General features: G+C 39.9%; 1 long non-coding RNA gene across 1 annotated transcript in view; it reads right to left on the bottom strand.

Moving 5' to 3' along the window:
* Nucleotides 1-3,266: 3,266 nt before the first annotated feature.
* The window catches only part of LOC138810946 (uncharacterized), a 100,496-nt gene continuing 84,221 nt past the window's right edge, over nt 3,267-19,541 (bottom strand). The window contains exon 5 of the long non-coding RNA XR_011367303.1: nt 3,267-3,290. This is a non-coding gene — a long non-coding RNA (uncharacterized lncRNA). The remainder of the gene's footprint in view (nt 3,291-19,541) is intronic.

The following is a 19,541-nucleotide window of genomic DNA, read 5'->3' as shown; positions in this document are numbered from 1 at the left end:
GGCAGCATAAACAGTGGAAGCTTGAATGATGGTCATTCAGGAATTTCTTTAGAAAATTAACCAATCTTGATTTGATTACTAACAAATTTGTACCCAATACCTTTTTCATTTAAAAAATATTTTCCTTCTATAGCAATTTCATTGCCATTATAGCTATAATTAGAAAAATAATGTAGATTCTTCTGTTCCTTATCTCTTAAAAGGTAATGTGACATTCACAGAACATCCTCAGATAAGCATGATGGAAAACTGGATTTGAATTCTAGGTCTGCAACTGGTCAGTCTCAAGTATTTGGGAAATTTGGTTGGCTTTGCCTGCCTAGTTCTTTAGATAGATAAATAGATTAGATAGATAGATAGATAGATAGATAGATAGATAGATAGATAGATAGATAGATAGATAGATAGGTAGGTAGATAGATAGATAGAGCTATAGATATAATGAAGTATTTAATAAAAAGCACAGAATCTTTTCTCAAGTATGTATATTTACATTTTGAAAAAGTAATATAAAAAGGGTAGACATTATTAAATGTATTTCTTTAAAAAAACGAGTGCATGTCAGGAATAACTTCCCTTCAGCTCATATAAGAAGATGAGTAATTGTATCTTTTGTATGTTTGCCATATGGTATTGCATGAATTTTCAAAAATTCATGTGCATTTTAAATAATGGTATTTATTTCATAGTCACAAACCAAATAATTGGAGTGGATGACCCAAATGTCTTATTTCAGTTTCCTGAATCAGATTCACAAGAGTCTAAATTTCCTAGTTATGAACATTTCTCCATGCAAACTTAACAACATAGAATGGAGTGTGAAGGTAGAGCCTTTATATATATTAGAGTAACATGCACCTACACTAGTCTGCACTCATGAAACACTGATATATTACAATTGTGTTCATATCAGAAATATACTTTAGCTTAAAGTAAAATGAGATGGACTGTATACTCTCAACCAAAGAGCAATGATCACCCACTGCAATTTTTCTCAGTGGGTAAACCCTCCCATGTATTTTACTGACTTAACTTCTATTTTGTGCTTTACAATTATTGGAGAGGTCACATTATGTCTACATACAATGCTGTAGCAGCCTTAGCTGACTTTCAGTTGTACCTCCATTCTTACGATCATGGTCAGCTCTGTAGCTGTAATCACATATTTAGTGGACATTTGATCTTGTCAAACCCTGATTTAAAATCCAGCTTTCACGTCTCATTGTCACAGTGTTAAAGATATCCCTCCTGTAGATTTATTTTATCTCCTTGTATTCCAGACACTGCCTTAGATGTTAGATTTTAAAGTAGAATTTTTGTACATTTTTATTGTAAAAATACTGTACAGAGGGGTCACAGTTAAATGACCAGGGTAATGAGTACATTTCCTATGGAGCATTGTTGCCTCGTCTTTTGTTTTTTCCCCTACGATCCCTTCCCTCCCACCTCCACAGCTACTCCCTCCCTCCCCCTCACCAGTTTTAAAGTTCATTTTCAATGGAGTGTCTTATACATCTCATTGTTACAAAAGGTCAACCTATATCCCTATTTAAGCAGTTACTTAATATCATCTTATATGGTCATATATCCATAGATTTTGACCTTTTCTGCTTCTCCTAGAAAGAAGTAGAAATTTGACTTTGCATTTGATCTGTTGAGGTATAGTGATGCCTGATGAACTGCATATATATATATATATATATATATATATATATATATACATATACATATATATAAATAATGTTAATAATGTGATATTTTGACATATATTTGTTTAATTTTACAATTGAGGAAGTAAATACATATCACTTACAAAACTTTTCATGCTGGAAGTGGCACAGTAGCTCATGTGGTAGAGCGCTCGCCTTGAGCAGAAGAGCTGAGGGACAGCGCCCAGGCCCAGAGTTCAAGCCCCACAACCGACAAAAAAAAAAAAAAGAAAAAAAGACTTTTCATGCACTTTCGTATTGTTTTATTTTACAATTGAGGAAGCAAATGTACATCATTTACAAAATTGCTTTCATGTACTTTGTTATTGCTTTGTTGTGAACTTCCTAAATGCCAGGCATGGCAGCACATATTCAAACTCCCATCACTTCTGTGGCTGAGACAAGGCTGGAAAGTTCCAGGCCATCTGGGACTACAGAGAAAAAAGAGAAAAAGAACCTTCCAAAGGTTTTATTACATACTTTTTACACTTAGCCATTATGACCACCATAATGGAACTCCACTTCTTCACTAAGGACTCACAGGATGACTGCTGATGATTGGTATCTTGCCAGGTGCTCATATATGTTTGTGTATCTTCTTTGATAAAGTGTGTTTCCACCGTTTGTATTGAGGAGCTCAGAATATCAGTTCTGTCCACAACTCTGGAACAGCAGAGATGAAGGGATACCTGGCCAATGAACTGAGAAATTACAGAGAGGGAAAGGAAAGAGGGACACCAGGGGACCCAAAGGCTCACCACCAGTTTTTGGTGGTCCTGCTTAACAAACTTTTTATCCAACTTAATATAGGGGTGTGGCTAAAGTTATTTTCACAAACTAGGTCATCAATCTATCTTGTGGTTACAACCACTAACATGAGGTATACTTTGTATAAATAGTGACAATTAACTCTCTTACTGTTAGGGAGCAGAAGGGAGGAATACATATTTTAGCCATAAAATATCTTGTCTCATCTCCAAGATCTTACTATTTTAGTGTCCTAACAGCTGTATCTTAAACACACTTAAGGTAGTAACTTATAGCACTATCTTGCCTTGATGATTTGACTTTTCCAGGGTACATATCTCAGCCTTCTGAGTCTTGTTTAAGATGGCTTTCTAATCTTTTATCTCTTTCCAGATCTCACTGCTCAGCTCTAGAATCCCTCACAAGTAATCTTACAGTTGTATATTTTTGGAAAGGATTTTTTTTTCTAGGATAGGCTTCACTTTTTAAACTCTTAAGATTCCCTTTCTCTCCCTGTTCCTGTATCTTCCCCTTTGTGTGTAGGTTGTGACTGTGTGTGTGGGGTGTAGTAATGAGATTTGACTCCAGCCTTGAACTCTTGGTGTTTACACTCATGCCTGATGCTATACCATGTGAGCCAATGTTCCACTAGGCCTTTGACTGATCAATGGAACATCAATGTCTCATGGATTTGGCTACCCCAGCAACCTGTGAGCCATGGTCCTCCAATCTCAGCCTCCTGGGCATTTAGGAATAGGGATGAGCCACTGGTATCCAGATCTATTGCCAAGTGGTTTTTGGTTTTGTGTTGTTGTTGTTGTGTTCATCCAAAATCTGTAAGGAAAACAAATCATTTATCATCAGGACTATTCACATAAAATATGCAGTGTTGAAAGATTAATTATGTTTGTCATCCTGTATGATTTTTATCAGTTTACAGATACAGTATGTAATTTGAATTTTTGAATTCTATTGTTGGAAACAGTTGAGTCACATATATAATTTGATTGTTCTTGATTTGGTTTTATAATGTGTTGTTTCAGAACAGAGTGTATTAAGGCTTAATTTTGCACTACTGAAACAAGACTTTTATGATTATTCAATGTCTTGTAAATTATAAGTTAATCATTTCTTGGCATCATGTGAGTGCCCGGTAGTTTCCTGTAGTCTTTCCAAGTGTTTTAGGACACAATGCCAGACACTTTTCTGAAAACATTTGAATTTACTGTTCTGACAAATATGTAAGATTGTACTTTATAAATCTCCTGGGATTTTCACTGTACTTCTCTGTACTCTCCAGTGATAAATTCATGTGACAGTTATGTTGATTTTCTCCCATGTTACATTCATCATTGCATCTTGGGAACTACTAGAATGCACTCCTGTTCTTCAGTCCATTCACGCCTTGGCCTGTATCCCTCTCACAGCAGAGAGCCATAGATTGGGAATATTGGGAATATTTCCTTTGCTGTCTTTATTTTCTAGCAATATATTAATTGAATTCACTCTCTAAAGTCTAATAATGCCTTGAAAATACTGTATTTCCATGGTTTTTTTCTTGTTATTTGGCTTCAGGGAAGAATTTAGGTCAAGCAGATTGCAAACAAGTCTCAATAAATGTTATTCATTAGATAATGTTAACTTGATGGTCTGACTGCCTGCTTCCTTTTCATTGTTTATTTTTCAATGTAGCCGTTTATTGTAGAAAATATTTCTGTGCCTATTTAATATTAATTCCTACTGTATGCAGTAATTAATTTTATTTCAACATCAACTCACAGTACCCTGTGAGTTTCTTCAGGGTATTTTTTTAGGGTACTTCACATTCTTGGATATCTTTTAACCATCAATGCGTCCAATGATAAAGGCATATTGCTTAAATCACCATTTTGATCACAAAAGGAAACCATACTGCAATCTCACTATATGGCAAGCAATTTTCTGGTTTTAAATTATTTTAGATTAAAATTGCTGTTGCAAGAATGAACATTCTGTGTATAATTTTATTATATTTTCCTAATTATTTAGTGTTAGTATATGTTCCAATATAGAAGTATAAAGTTAAAGAATTACTATTACTTTGTTTAGATTAAAATTTCTAAAATGTTCAGAGGAAAATTTCTATTTATTCACAATTTTAAGTCAATAGAGTGTCCATTATGACTAATGGAGAGAGTTTAAATTTTTGTGTTCCTTAAAGGAGTTGCTGGGTAATCAAATCCAGTGATTCATGTGTCAGTCTACTGTGTGCCTATGAGCCTGACGTGGCCTGTTGTTTTATTCTCACTCAATTAGAATAAAGAAAAATTTCAGTAGGAAGAAATTACTTGGTTAGTTTATCCAATATCTCTCATACATACAGAAATAGAATTAATTCTACACTGGCTGAAAATGGTATTCTTGCATTATTTTTATTAGTAGTTGCTGTTTTTTTATAGCCTCTCCCTTCCCCCTTGAACTCCTGCCTCTATCCTATCCCCTCTCACAAGCTCAACTTGACCCACTTCCATTCAGCCCCTCTTTTGAAACCCTGTCCTGCTACACCTGAAATCCCACCCTCAATTAACCTACACCGTAGTAGCCCTGCTATAAACTTTCAAAGCTCTGTTTGCAACCAGCCTCCTTCCTCAAATCCCTGGTCTGCTACTTGGAAATCCCTCTTCCACTCCATCTACTCTTTTCTCTGCCCCAAAGAAACATATCTCCTCCCTCAATACCCAACTTGTTCTACCCAGAACTTCACTTCCATCCGGCTCCTCCCTTGAATCCCCACCCTTATTCTCTGGATGCCCTGCCCCTACCTAACCTAGTCCCTCCAAACCCACCCTTCCCTTTAAGCCTACCCTCAACCAGCCTTCTCCCTCAAGCTCCTTAGAGGCTCCAGGGAACATTTCTCCCCTTTGCCCTTCCCCCACCCCATAACTAGCCTACTCCTACAGCCCAGACAACCCTTTCAAAGCCCTTCCCTGAACTACACTCCTCCCATGAAGCCCTGTCCTGCTACATCAAAATCCATCCGCCACCCTATATTTGCCCTTGAAGCCCTGCTTTGTTTCACTAGAAGCTACTGGCACAGCCCACCTCATCCTTGGAAAGCCCGAGTACTTCACCAGATACCTCCCTACCTTTCCATCTATTCTCTGTAAGTCCTGCCATTCTCCCCCAATAATCCAACCCTCAGCTGAGCTCCTCATCCAACCCCTAGTTGGGGTTCTCTCTGGAATCCACACTCCACTCCACAGGATACCCTGCATATAATTATCCTAAACCCTTGTAGCCTTACCACCTTCTGAAAGCCCCACCTCCAACTAGCCTCATGGCTCCAAGCCCTGCCCTTCTCCACCAGAAAATCCCACCATCCTTGCTCATTCTGGAAGGCCACATTGTTCCACTGGAAACCATTCCACCAGTTGGCCTCCTTCTGGAAGGCTTACCAGGCTTGACTGGAAGCACCTGTCCATCCCTATCCCCTTCTTTGAAGGTTTGTCTTGCCCTACTGGAAACCCTGCCCACAATAGGCTTACTCCTTAGATATCCTGCCTCCTAACACTGAAGTCCCCACTCAATCTTACTCCATCTCTCCAAGTCTTGGCTGGCCTCACCGAAAACCCCACCCTAACTAGTCCTTTGGATCCTCAACGCCCTGTCCTGACAAGGCTCATTCGTCCATTGCTGCCCCCTCCTGCTCTGCCAGAAATCCTTCCATCTTACCACATGCCAGAAAGTATGGGGTTTTCCACCAGAAATGCTGTCCTTTACTAGCCCACTTCTTCATAACACTGCTTCCCTCTCAGAGCCACACCCCTCAATAAGCTTCTCCCCGTCAGCCCAGCCTTCCTCCACCAGAAAGCCTGCATTCCATCAGCCTCTTCCCTCAAATTTCCCACCCTGCTCTACGGGAAATCCCATTTTACATATCCCATGCAGGCCCACAGCGCTCCACCAGTAACCCCTCCTCTAAGTAAACTCTGTGAGAGCTTGAGGGTCCGGGAAGTCCTGCCCCATGCTGATTCCATCTTCATGCACGCCAGGCCACTTGGGGGAGAGGGGTCAAAGGGTGGCTTGGGGGACAGGCCACCAGATGTAGCAACAGGGGTTTCTGGGCAGGGGATGGAAAGAAGGAGATGCCACAAGAGACACATGAGAAGAGACATGGCTCCTGGACCAGAGCTGTGCCCAGCTCTCCTCAGGCTTGAGGAGAATCTGGGATGGCCCAAGGAAGCTGGATCAAGGAGATATCTGGGAAATCCCAGGCTGTCAGAGAAGGCTGGAGGAAGTCCGGTCAGGCAGGGAGACCTGGGGAAGCCCTAGACAGCTGAGAGGACTGCACAGAGTTGAGAGGCCTGTGAGGAGCAGGGAGGCCTGCAGAGAGCTGAGAGGCCTGTGAAATGCGGAGAGGACTACAGAGAGCCCAGAGGTTTGTGAAGAGGTGGAGAGGCCTGTGGAGAGGTAGAGAGGCTTGCAAAGTGGCCAATGGAGAGTGGAGAGGCAAGGCTTGCAAGGAGGAGGAAAAAGGAAAACAACTTGCCCCCTGGAGGTTGCAGTTGCTCCTAATTCTAGTAACCTAGGGCAGGGTTGCAGACACATTAGTAAAACACCTTTGACATCTTTAACTGTGCTTATGTGTATTTTCTCGCTCACAGGTCATTACATCTCCTCGCTTGCAGCCCCATTCTTCTCTTAGCTGGGCCTGAAAACAATATCTTCCCTGGTAATCCTGCCGTTTTCCTCTGAACATGGCTATCTCTGAACTTCCTTCCTAAAGCCTTGTCCTGTTCCACTGGAAACCCCGCCCTACAAATCCAATACTTCCTACCTCCTCCCAAATGTCTCAAAGCCCTACCCAGACTGGCCTCCACTCTCAAAACCCTGCCCTGCTCTACCACAGAGGCTGTGGCAAAGCAAGCTCCTTCCTGGAAAACTCAAGAGGGGTTGACTGGAAATCCCACACCACCTCAACCACGAAGGTCTTACCTAGTAACTGTTTTATTTCAAATGTGATTTTAAGTTGGTATACAATTCATATTACTCAACACGATAAAACAGTTTTACAAAAAGGAAACATCCAACTGTGATAGCTATTAGATGCCTTAGTCTAGTTTGGGGTTATGGTACCAGACAGATACATATTGTGTGAAGGAATTATCTTATATTGTAAAGCTTTCTTTGCAGGTATTATTAATGTTTCATAAGTGATCATTTTATTTCTAGAAAATTTATGCACATTTGTGCCCATTAACTTTAAGAATATTAGTTATTTTGGTTGAGGAAAGAGTATTAGAGTGCAAAATCTGACTTTCACCTCATCTGTTTAATGAATAATTTCAGAGTTCCATTCCATACTATGTACTGGAGTTTTAATAACAGAAGTTCTCTAAATACCAGAATGAACTTTCAGATTCTTCCTTCCACTAAGGTTCCCTTTGGGAAAAAATGAATTGGGATTATACAGCTAAAATGTTAGAAATAAAAAAGTATTATTATATAATTATATAGTTATATAATTATAACAGGTGAAGAACCACCCAATGTGTCTTTCATTTTCTAACAAAAGGAACTTAAGGATATTTAACTATAGACCTTCTGAAGGCTAAAATACAAAAATATAAGATATGCCCTGTGTATTTCTGAAAACAAAACCAAAACAAGGAAAGACAATAATGAAGCAGAAGGGAATTAGGAACGTTGTGTGTGTGTTATATAACTGGAGACTGTAAGAAATACAATGAATCAGGTAAAAATACCTTTGGTCAGAATGTCTGTTTCATTGTAAATCTTACTTTTGTTAACCTCTGACTGAATATTTGTTTCAGCAGTGATATGCCCAGGAGCTGTGTGGTTAGGCAGTTTCATCATTGCAAGATCATCAGAATGCTGGTCTCCCACACACTTTACCATACCTCCTAGATATGCAATCCTGTTGGTCCAACACTTTAAGCCAGTCCTGTGTTTTATCAAAGTATGTATGTTATTGGTTTATTTAGGCTTTATTTTTGTTTATTTAGATGTCCTCTGGTCCAGGAGGAGGCATCAATAACAGTTTGTTAGTGGTGAACACATGTATGTATCCTTGGCTGAAATCTGCTCTTGTTTTATCTAGGCTGCTCCTAGAAATAAATAATGACAATTATATCTAACATGGTATAGTGTCACTATTAACGTCTATCACATGTTGACTATATGTTTTTTATATTTCTTTTTACCACTCTCTCTCTCTTTCTCCCTTCTTCCTTCTTTCTTCCCTCCTTCCTTATCTCCTTTACTTCCTTCCTTCTTTTTTCTTTCTTTCTTTCTTCCTTCCTTCTTTCCTTCCTTATCTCCTTCACTTCTTTCCTTCTTTTTTCTTTCTTTTCTTTCTTTCTTTCTTTCTTTCTTTCTTTCTTTCTTTCTTTCTTTCTTTCTTTCTTTCTTTCTTTCTTTCTTTCTTCCTTTCTCTTTTAATTTTAATTTAGATACGTTGTTTGTTAGACAGATATTCTACAAATAAGGACACATCAACAATCTTTTTTATTTACTGACTTTGCTCATACATTATCAGTTTTGTTGATGGCAAAACAGAGACTAGGCTAAGCTCATTCTTACCTTGGTCTGCCAATTAGCTGGGATCACAGAATGCATTTCAACCTGCCTGGCTTTAGGGAGATATGGAAATCTTATTACCTCCCTTCCCAGACTGATTCTGAATTGTGATCCTCTCAAATTCTACTTCTTCAGTTAACTATGTGACCTTCAATAGCCTGCCCTCTCTATAGGTGATCCAAATGAATGGTTAAAGGCAATAATAGTCTCTTTGTGCCAGTCTTGGGGGTTGAACTCTGGGTCTAGTCAATGTCTCTAGGATCTTTTGGCTTGACACTTGATCCACAGTGACACTTCAGGTGTTTTTCTGTGATTAATTTTGGAGATAAGAGTCACACAGTCTTTCCTGCCCTTGCAGGCTTTGAACAATGATCCTGGGGTCTCTGCACCCTAAGTAACTCGGATTACAGGGGCAAACCACAGTTGCATGCCTGCAATTTGAGTTTAATCACTGGCATAAATATTAAATGTAGGGTAAGATTGAAAATATAATTACAATAGTCAAATATTTTAGAAAGTAATTTTGTTTCTCATTAGTAGCTCATCTTTACCAGAACTAAGGGATTATTTTTCTGTTTGTCATCTTGTATGTCATTTGGAAAATTAAACTTCATGTCTTCAAAGTGGGATAAAGGATTATGAATGGCCTTATGTACCAGCTCACATCTATGATCACTATCAGAAATCAGAGATCAAGAGTATCACACTTTGGACATAATCTGGACAAAAGTTTACAAGTCCCAATCTGCACAAATAAGTGAAGCATGGTGACTCATGCCATTAATCTCAGCAACACAAGAGACATAGGTAGGAGTATCATGGTCCATGCATTGTCCACACAATAAAGAGATTTTAAGATAACCTAAAAGCACAAAAGGCAAGAGGTACCAAAAGATTAGAGTTATAAACAATAAATACATGTAAAATTAAATGCATATTTAAAATCATTAATTTTAATTGGAAATTTGATTTCATACCTATTTCTCCACCATTTTTGTTATTTATGGGCCTGAATTCTAGGCCTAGGTGCTGTCCCTCAGCCCTTCAGCTCAAAGCACCTGCTCTACCACTCGAGCCACAGCGCCATTTTCTTTTTTTTTTCTGCTAATGTGCTGCTAAGGAATCGAACCCAGGGCTTCATGAATGCAAGGCAAGTACTCCACCACTGAACCACCTTCCCAGACCCTATTTCTACACCTTTTATGTCTTCATTAGTTTGCCTTTCTGCTCTTGATTTCACTTCCACATATGATTACTCGATTCCTGGTGTTTATTTTATTGGACTATAAGTTAGTTTTCCTAATAAATTATATAATTTAATTTCTAATATGAATCTATCATATTTCACTCCTTACAATTATGTGCACCAAGTTTACCCAATTGTCTATTGTATATTTATAGATTAATTCTGTCTTCCTCAGGTGAGAGAAAACACACATTCTTACTTTCTTTTGGCTTAACTTAATCTAGTTTTCACCAGGTCTTACCATTTCTTAAAATGATGCAATATCATCCTTTCTAATAGATAAGTAAAATTCCATTTTGTATATATTCCACCTTATCCTGGTTTATTTTTCAACTGAGTGAAAATGTCTAAATGTCATTTCTTGTATTTGGTGTGATCCATCTCTCAATGTAGCATTTAAATTTGCATAACTTTTGTCTTTTTGTGTTTCCATGTGTTTAATGTTTTGCTTTTTATTCTTTATGCCATTTCTGGCATTTGCGTTAAGGGACTTGCACTCTCCTTTGACATTTTGCACTCAAAGCTGGCATTCTACTACTTGAGCCAAAGTTCCGTTTCTGGATTATTGCTGGTTAATTGGAGATGAGAGTCTTATGAACTTTCTGTCCAGCCTTGCTTCACACATCAGTTCTCAGATATGCATTCAGAATATCTAGGATTATACACAAATGTCAGCCTAACCAGGGAGATTCTCTGTGTTTTACGTTATTCCTGTTATCTTACTGATATTAAGTAAATGGCAGCAACTTGTTATTATTTCCTTAATATTGTGCATGCAAACTATTCTATAACAAAAACTGCCTTTATTCATTCCTTGGCCTGATGCCTTACATTTTTATATATGTCATTATATAAACCATTAGTTCAATATGATACATAAATCTGCTTTTTTTTCTGTCAGTTGTGGGGCTCTCTCATGGACTTTCCTGCTTGGACTGGCTTTGAATTGCGGTCCTCAAATCACAGCCTCCAACGATTATAGGTGTAAGCCACCAGTGCCTGGCTTAGAAGGACTTCTTTTTTTTTTTTTTTACTCTCATTTTGCTTTCTTTTTTTTTTTAATTTAATTTTATTTTATTTGAGAACATACTGTACAGAGGGGTTACAATTACATGGGCAGGATAATGCATACATTTCTTACCAAGCATTGCAGCCTCCTCCTTTGTTTACCCTTCACCTCCCTTCCCAGCCACCCCCCTCCCCCCCACACAATCATACCCCCCTCCCTCCCCCACACCGACATTGTAAAGCTGGTTTTGACATGACATTTTGTACTTCTCATTGTTGCAACAGGTCCACCTGAATCCTTAAACGACTTGTTTGTCCCCATCTCCTCCACATGTTATACTGACATCAAATAAAGTGAAAGCGGGGGTTACACTGTGGGGGAGGGACATACAAAGCAACAAAGAAATAATCTTATAAATGCGTTAGAAACACATGCATGAAAGAAACGAAAACATTAAAATACATATTTAAGGGTTCATTTTCCTAACATCACATTATCTGACCTTTTCCGCTTGACTCATACCCTATACTAGATATTGCAAATAAGGGAAACCATGGGACCTATGTTTCTTTGGGCCTGGCTTACTTCACTTAATATAATTTTTTCCAAACCTTTCCATTTCCTAACAAATGGGGAAATGTCATTCCTTCTGATGGAGGCATAGAATTCCATTGTGTATATATACCACATTTTCTTGATCCATTCATCTACTGAGGGGCATCTGGGTTGGTTCCATATCTTAGCTATGGTAAATAATGCTGCAATAAACATAGTTGTGCTGGTAGCATTTTTCGCAGCCCCCAAGAAGGTGGATAACATGGCAGGAACTCCCAAATACCTCTCAGTCCTATCTCTTAAGGTTAACGGACTGAACTCTCCAATTAAGTGACATAGACTGCCTAGTTGGATTAAAAAACAAGACCCTTCTATCTGCTGCCTGCAGGAGTCACATCTTGCCCGTAAAAACAAACACATTTTCAATGTTAAAGGCTGGAACAAATCTACCAAGCAAACGGCCCTCATAAACAGGCGGGAGTTGCAATCCTAATATCAGATAAAATAGACTTCAAATTAAAATTCGTGAGAAGAGATAAAGAAGGTCAAAATAGCTTTCAAAGGACATGACCCTGTGCTCATTTCCAATCTGTATTGTATAAGCTTTTTTGTCACAAGTCACAGTTTAATCTCCAGCTTTATGACTTGCTTACAAACAAATTATGAGAAAATTTTAAACAAATGCATAAGTAAAGTTGGCCAGGCGCTAGTGGCTCACTCCTGTAATCCTAGCTACTGAGGAGGTGGAGATCTGAGGACCGTGGTTCAAAGCCAGCCCAGGCAGGAAAGGCCATGAGACATTTATCTCCAATAAACCACCAGAAAATTGGAAGTGGCACGGTGGCTCAAGTGGTAGAGCACTAGCCTTTAGATGAAGAGTGGAGGGACAGTGCCCAGGCCCAGAGTTCCAGCCCCATGACAGACAAAAAAGAAAGAGGAGGAGGGCTGGGAAGGTAGCTCAGTGGTAGAGTGGTATCCTTGCATGTATGAGGCCCTGGTTTCAATTTCTCTGCACCACATAAGCAGAAAAAGCCAGAAGTGGCACTGTGCCTCAAGTGGTAGGGTGCTAGCCTTGAGTTGAAGAGCTGAGGGACAGCACCCAGGCCCAGAGTTCAGGCCCCATGAGCGCCAAAAAAAAAAAGTAGATAGTTGTCTCACCCCCAAGTTTACTCATTACTTACCTTCAATGATAATAAGCTTATCTTGTTTCATTTATAATATACCTCACCTACTCTTCTCCCTCCTTCCCAGTATTATTTTAGAGAAAGTATATGACCATTTTATTCATTAATACTTCAAAATATAGATGTAAAACAATATTACCAAGTGTTGTTTCTCCAGTTTTTTTTATTGCTCAGTTTTTAGATACTGTCATGTTACTCAGACTAAGTAGTGGAGTAGAAGGGTGCTTTAAGTATTTACAAGTACTCTGTTAGCAAATGGAATATTGTCCCAATTCTTTGCATTCACCAGGTAGCTGATTGACTAATTTTTACTTCATCCTACACAAAAAAGTAGAGGGCATATGGCTTCTTGAATAACACTAGTGACTATCAATAGAACAACCCTGTGTCATTTGTTTTTATCATCCCTTCAGAAAGCTATGGTGAAGGTTTTTGTTTTCCTTCTTATTCTAATGAATTGAACTTCACTAATATTTTACCTGACTAAGCCATTCTTTGTCCAGCATCCTTATGTTCATGTGACCCACGCCCCTGTCTCCCTTACTGTCTCTGTCATGTTGGGTCTTCTTTTTTTTTTTTTTGTCTTTGGTTGGTCGTGGGTCCTGAACTCTGGGCCTGCGCACTGTCCCTCAGCTCTTCAGCTCAAGGCTAGCGCTCTACCACTTGAGCCACACCCATTTCTGGCTTTTTCTGTGTATTGGTGATGAGGAATTGAACCCATGGCCTCATGCATACAAGGGAAGCACTCTACTACCACTTAGCCACCTTCCCAGCCTTCCTGTTGGGTCTTCTTGAACCCTCCGTCAAATGCCTTGCACAGCATTAACTATTTGGTACATTTATTTTAAAACAGTAAGTTTCTTCAAAATTAACTCCATAACCCTGTCTGGAGGCCTGAATCCTATGTTTGTAAGCATAGTCTGTAAATCTACATTATAAAGGGAAATCTTTAACATTGTTTAAGCAACAGAAATCTCACAAAAAAATTCTCTATCCCTGCCTTTGTCTCTTCATCTGATAGTGCATATCTTTTAGAAGTCAGCTTCTTCAACTATTGGGTCAAACCTTCCAGAAGGAAAACTTGCAGATATTACTTTTGGGCATAATCTAAACTAATCTGCCAGTTTTGTTTAAGTAGTAGGTTCTTCCCTCTCCTGATACTGGACAAGGGTTTAGTTCACTGCCACAAAGTGGTCTGCTGAATCTGCTCTTCTCATACTTGGGACAAGTATGTGATGTTATTTCATGGTACCATATGTCTGTGGAGTGTCATGAAGTAAATTTTCTAAATGTCCTTTTCCTGGCTTTCTAGAAGAATATCACTGAGAAAGATCATAAGCAGTCCCTGCAGCTCACATTCCATTCACTGTTCACATATTTTAGGTAAGTTTGATTCTCCTCGATTATTGAATAATTCTAACCTCTGTAGTTATTTTTCTTTAATTAGTCCTTCCTTCTGTGCTTTTGGTGTAGTGCTTCTTCTACCCAGAATTTAGAGAGTTTCTCGAGTTCCTACTAGGCATGAGAATGACTAAAATAGTGATAGACTGATACTCTTCTCAAGACCTTAATCCAAGGCCCTTATAAGACAAGGTAGTATTGAACCCAGTGAAAACTTCTTCAGACCTTCAGTCTCTAATTAAATATCAAAGACAAAAACTAAAACCAAAAAAGTTTGGGGTCCTCAGTCTTCAATTACAACAACTGAAAATGCAGAGTAGTAATGTGTAGAAAGAAACATTCCAGGAAGAGAGTATATGGAGACTTACAGTCCCATCAGAAAAGCAGATGGGACTGTAGAGTTCCTTAATGGAGGCACAGACTCTTGAAAGAGGGAGGGAACTGAGCATCTGCTTACAAGTTGGACTATCTGGTCTGGATGACAGATTTAGGGCTATTTGTATAAAATGCTTTCAGAATCAGTTAACGAAGATGATGATAGGTCCTGGAGGTGTTGCATGAAGAACATTTGAAGATACAGGGATTGTTAGCCTGGATTGTTGAGTTACCAGTCATGATATCAGATATATTGAACACTGATATCAAGGTAATTTATGTGCCTGTGCTTTTGGAAGGATATATGGACAGACAGTGGCATAGTCCTAGTTGTAACTACGATTTGTCTTCCTGACCCAGACCCCTCTATTTCATAGAACTGATGCTGACACCTCTCTGTGTTCTTTATTTGAACCTGACCAGGAAAAGCCTCTTCCTACAAACAGGTGTGAGTTTGTGTCCTTTCAGTGATAAAGATCCAGGTGGCCTTATACTTATACCTGAGAAAAGTGACCTTGCTGGCATGAACATTGGTGAAGTCCTAGCTGTCATGAATACCCTCCTTTGTGTGGCTGCTCGAGAGGTACATCCTGTTTTCTTCTCCATTCTTTACCTCATGCTTCTTTAAGAGTATTTGATAAGACATTTATTGTAGGGGTTTTTTGGAGGGTGGGTGGGATTGATGGTACTGAGTTTGAAATCACTGCCTCATTCCTGCTAAGCAAGTGCTCTACCACCTGAGCTGTGCCTCCTAGCCCTTTTTACTCCTGTCATTTTGAGGATAGTGTCTCAGTTTTTGCATGGTCTGGCCTGAGATCCTCCTGGTGCTGGTCTCCAAAGTAACTATAGTGGCAAGAGTTACACCCCAAGCTATCCTTTAAGGTAAGATGTAGTGAACTTTTTTCTGAGTGTTCCTTGAACTACAGCTGCGATTATAGCATGATCTACCATACCTGGCTACAGTCTTAACTTTTTTAGTATTGTTTTTGCCATCACATCAGTTTTCTCTCATATGTCTAGACTATTCTGCCCATCTCTGTGTCCTCCTTAAAATTCTCACTACAAGATCATTGATATGTGCTGTCTTTCCAGTTCACCATATCATTCTGATCTCCATTTTTATTTCTGCCATTTTCTATAATTTCTCTTTCTCTTGTAGCACATCTAAATCCTGCATATTCTTCAATCTCTAAAAACTTCTTCAAGCTCTTACCATTCTCAGTCAAAGCCACTGGGTGAAAACTTCAGGGTTCTCACAAGTTGATAGAAACAGGAGCTCAACATGCTGGAACAAAACTGAAACCTGGCTCTTCAACTGGGCCATTCAACTCTGAAATCTCACTGACTGTCCAAGAGAGTTTCCCATAATCCCTTACCACTGGGACATCAAGTACTTGACCTTTCTTCCCTTTCTCTCATCTGTGATACAGAGGACATTGCATATACAATTAAACTTTCTAGGCCAGAGATTATTGCAGTCACTGAATTATCTTCTTGTAAAAGCAAGCATTTATGGTTATAGGGAGGGAGATAGAGTTACATTAGGAGAAAAAAAAGTAAAAATGGTCTAAATTACACCAAGTCTGAGCTTTTTGCTCATGTCTGTTAGCTCAACAATGCCTACCCAATGCCTGTTGTGTTTGAGGCCCCACGTTAGATACAGAGGATACAATGATAGAGGAACCCAAACAAATGTGTGATTACATAGTTTTGTGCATAATTCAGGCTGTCAAAGGATGAGCACAGGTCTAGGGAGAGGGAATGCAACTAGGGAAAAGCATTTTGGAAAAGAATTGCTGAGCTCAGGGAAGGACTTTGAATAGGCTTAAACAAGCAAAGAGGAAGTTAGAGACATTTCAAATGGAGGGAGGTACACCTACAATGGGCCTGTGATAAATGGGAAGGAACAGGTTACTAAAAAGGGGATGATAATGGGTAGATTCTGAACACGAGGTATTCATGGTTTTATTGGCCTTAAGGTGGTAAGACCTAGTTGCACTCTCAAGATAGAAATTGTGGCTAAATTGAGCTGCAGAGTTGAGGGATAGCGCCCAGGCCGAGAGTTCAAGCCCCACAACCAGACCCCAAAAAAAGAAAGAAAGAAATTGTGGCTAAAGATTTGTAACCAGTAACGAACAGGAAGTCATGATTGGGGACTGCCTCACATCAGTCATGGGCATCTTGAGCAAATCTACAAGGAAGGTAACCAGGACAGTAGGAAGGAGTATCAGGAAGAAATTCTGGCAGAGAAAGGGAAAGAACTTAAAGAGGGCCAGAGTTTGCAGAGCCTGAGTTTCAGTGGAGGGGCTTTGCTCTCCAAGTGGTAACTGGGGAGTGATCCAATAGAGACAGTAGAATGGGACTGAAGGAAAAGCAAAGCCACAGCATGAAGGGACTATTTCAAAATGTGGTTCACATACAAAAGAATAGATATGGAGGGACAATAAGTGAAAACAACTCTCTGTAGTATCATTCTTAAGTGTGTGTTCACAGGTTCCTTGTTTTCCTTTCTAGTTATCCCTGTACAATGTGTTGGTTATTGCTTGGTTTTTTTTTTCACCTTGATAGCATACAATCTTCTGTGAAATATTTGATTTGTTTAACAATGTTTTGGAGTTTCATTCATGTGTTGTCACTTGTATTCACTGGTGTACCACAATAGTCTCTTTATGGCATACCATAATTATCTGCTTAACTTGGAGAGGCATATGGGTTGATTCTAGTTTAGAGGAATTAATTAATTACAGACAGTGCTAATATTAGCATATTTCATAGTTTTTTGTTTTGTTTTGTTTTGTTGGTTGTGGGGCTTGAACTCTGGGCTTGGGTGCTGTCCCTCAGCTCTTCAACTCAAGGCTAGCACTCTAACATGTGAGCCACAGTGCCACTTCTGGTTTTCTGGTGGTTTATTGGAGATAAGAGTCTCACAGCCTTTCCTGCCTGGGCTGGCTTTGAACCACAATTCTCAGATCTCAGCCTCCTGAGTAGGTAGGGTTATAGGTGTAAGCCACCAGCATTTGGCACTTCATAGTTCTTCTTCTTCTTCTTTTTCTTTTTTGTTGGTCGTGGGGCTTGAACTCTGGGCTTGGGCACTTTCCCTGTGATCTTCAGCTCAAGGGGAGCACTACCACTGGAGCCACAGTGCCACTGCCGCGGACCGGGTTCTGTCGGGACGACGGAGGATACCTAGGGGAGGAACCTGGAATAGGATGGGGAGATGGCAAACAGACATCTCACACACATTAGGAGTGGATGCTGAGTGCTGAGTGCGATTTAATGCAGAGGATAACAAACTTTTATAGCAAAAAGTCTCCAAAAGAAAGGGCAAAAGGTTACATAATCTTGCTGCAGGGCTTCATTCTTGGGCAGTCACCAGCTGGTTGCCTGAAAGGGCAAAAGGTTACACAACCTTGCTGCAGGGCTTCATCCTTGGGTGGTCACCAACTGGTCGCCTGATAGGCACTTGTTTCCGGCTTTACCTCTATTTTTAAGAAATACAATGGGTTTCGATGATTGTCACCAATTAACCACTACTTTTTTCTATAGAGGCCTTAACTGTCCCATTAAGATCTTTCCTGTTTCTTCTTTAATAGTAAACACCAAGGAGACTTAGATTTGGCAAGTCTCTTAGTAAATGAGGAAGTTCTTTCTCCTAAGTAGTTATCTCAGCAATTGCCATACATTCTTTCTGTTCTAGCTGAGCCTACAGCTTCTTGTAAATTTCTTACAATTCCTTCTGCTGAAGTGACTTTGTGAAACCCCCAATACTTTTATATTTGCTTATGGCTCGTCTACTAGCTTCCATAAGAGGGGTTTCAGGGTAGCACTTAACTCTGGTGAGTTAGTCATATTTTTAAGACACTCATCGGATATTGGAGTCGTCAAACACTCTTAAGAGCTTTGAATAAGGGAACGTTGACAATGAGTAAGTACAATGAGCAGTAGAAACAGTAAAAGATTAATAGGCACTCGTATGAGGAAAAGATAGGCAGAAACACATATTTTCCAGGGGTTTTGCCAGCCTTTTCCCAGGAGTAGGCCTCTTAGAAGCCCTATTCTCCGAGGTAGACTTCGGTGAAGTCCCAAAACTTGGAGATAGGTTTCTGTAAAGCCCCATTCTCTGAGGTAGACTTCGGTGAAGTCCCAAAACTCAGAGATAGGTCTCGAGGCCCCTATCATGGTCTGATAGATGGTTTCCCATGCTAAGCAGACTCTACTGGGGTAGGCGTGGCATGCCACTTCTGGTTTTCTGGTGATTTATTGGAGATAAGAGTCTAACGACTTTTCTGCCCAGGCTGGCTTTGAATTGCGATCTTCAGATCTCAGCCTCCTCAGTATCTAGGATTATAGGCCTGAGCCACTGATGCCCGGCTACTTATGAAAGACCCCCGACTTCGGGTGTCCCCCATATCAGGACCTCCCTGCCCCAAGCACCAGTCAGACGACACCAGATGCAAAAGGCAAGAGGGTTTTATTTGGGCATGCCCAGGTTCCCAGGTGCACGTGACCTCGAGATCCGCAAGGTTCGGGTCAGTGGCTGGGAACCCCGAGCAGTCCCGGGGATGGTCCTTTTATGGGACCCCTCTGTCCGTTACAGGAGTGCCCGCGCTTTTTCAGCCAGTAAATTTAAAGTGTTACAACCTGGTCTGCACGCAGGCAGCCAATCCTTTTAAAACAAATCATGTGTTTTGGCCAATCACTGTTCGAGGGGGTCCCTCGGTGTACGTGCCGAGTTG

The sequence above is a fragment of the Dipodomys merriami genome, unplaced genomic scaffold (genome assembly GCF_024711535.1).
Source record: "Dipodomys merriami isolate MVZ:Mamm:240054 unplaced genomic scaffold, mDipMer1.0.p SCAF_512, whole genome shotgun sequence".
NCBI lineage: Eukaryota > Metazoa > Chordata > Mammalia > Rodentia > Heteromyidae > Dipodomys > Dipodomys merriami.
Note: the sequence above shows the minus strand (reverse complement) of the source record. Positions and strands in the feature narration are given on the sequence as shown.